Raw genomic sequence first — 1,175 nt, 5'->3', positions numbered from 1 at the left:
ACAGATCACTATCATAATTGACTGGCTCTAATTGCATATCCTCCTTCATCACCATCATATACCAGGGGGATCTGTGCTTCCACAGTGATAGGAGTGGATGCCTGGGTGCCTGCATGCCAGTGGGCATGTCTACATGAGATGCTTTGCTGCAAAGTAGCATAGTCTAGACGTGCACATGCTTACTGCACAGAAAACCTTGTTAATCATGAGTAAGTTTGCCAGCTGCAAATGCAAGTACCAAATTTACTCATGAGTAAAACAGCACAGTGCCACTCATGTAGACACCTGCCCCCAGGAGCTGCCTGCTGCTGAGGCAGGCTCTGCCACTTGAGCCCAGGCAGGGACTATGTCTCCCTACCTTGGCAGCAGGGAGCTCCATGCCCCCTGCTCCTAGATCAAAACTGGGGAGTGGGTGCTGGAAGATCCTTATCTCCCAGCCCCCACTTGAGCATTGTGATCAGGGAGCAGGGGGCTGGGAGATCCTTATCGCTCAGCACCAGCTCTATGACCATGAGGTCAGCACTGGGAGATCCTTACCTCTCAGATGCAGCCCCATGATTGTGCAGCTGGCATTGAGAGATAAGGATATCCTAGTGCTGGCCCCGCAAGTGCAGGACTGGTGCTGGGAGCTCTCTGCTGGGGGGGCTGGGGAACCTGTTCCTTACAAAGCTCTGTAATCTTGGAGCTGAGCAGTAAACAGGATAGGGAGCTTGTTTCCCTTTCAGATCCACGAGCATGGAGCTGGGCAGGGAACAGGATCCCCAGCCTGTCTCCCACCCAGTTCCATGCTCGCAGAGCTGAGCAGGGAACAAGCTCCCCAACCTGTTCCATACCCAGTTCTATGCTTACAGAGCTGGGTGGGGAACAAGCTCCCCAGCCTCTTCCTCACCCAGCTCTGTGTTCACAGAGCTGAACAGGGAACAGGTTTTCCAGCCCTACAATCATAGGGTGGTGGTTGGGAATTGTCCTGGTCAGGGGCATGTCCGAGCCCTGCACCCCAATCAGGCAATTGAGGCATAGGGCTTGGAAAGAGCTTCAGGGGTGGAGCAGGTCCTAGCCCTCTCCATGGGGTAGCTAGCAGTGAGCCCCCAGCTGGGCAGGGAATCCCCACCCACCCACCCAGCTGGGGGCTTATTGCTAGCTGCCCGACTGGCAGATGGGGTGGGGGGGGACCT

The sequence above is a fragment of the Gavialis gangeticus genome, unplaced genomic scaffold (genome assembly GCF_001723915.1).
Source record: "Gavialis gangeticus isolate Ggan-Ray unplaced genomic scaffold, GavGan_comp1, whole genome shotgun sequence".
Taxonomy (NCBI): Eukaryota; Metazoa; Chordata; order Crocodylia; family Gavialidae; genus Gavialis; species Gavialis gangeticus.
The sequence above is the reverse complement of the archived record's forward strand: the minus strand, read 5'-3'. Positions refer to the sequence as shown.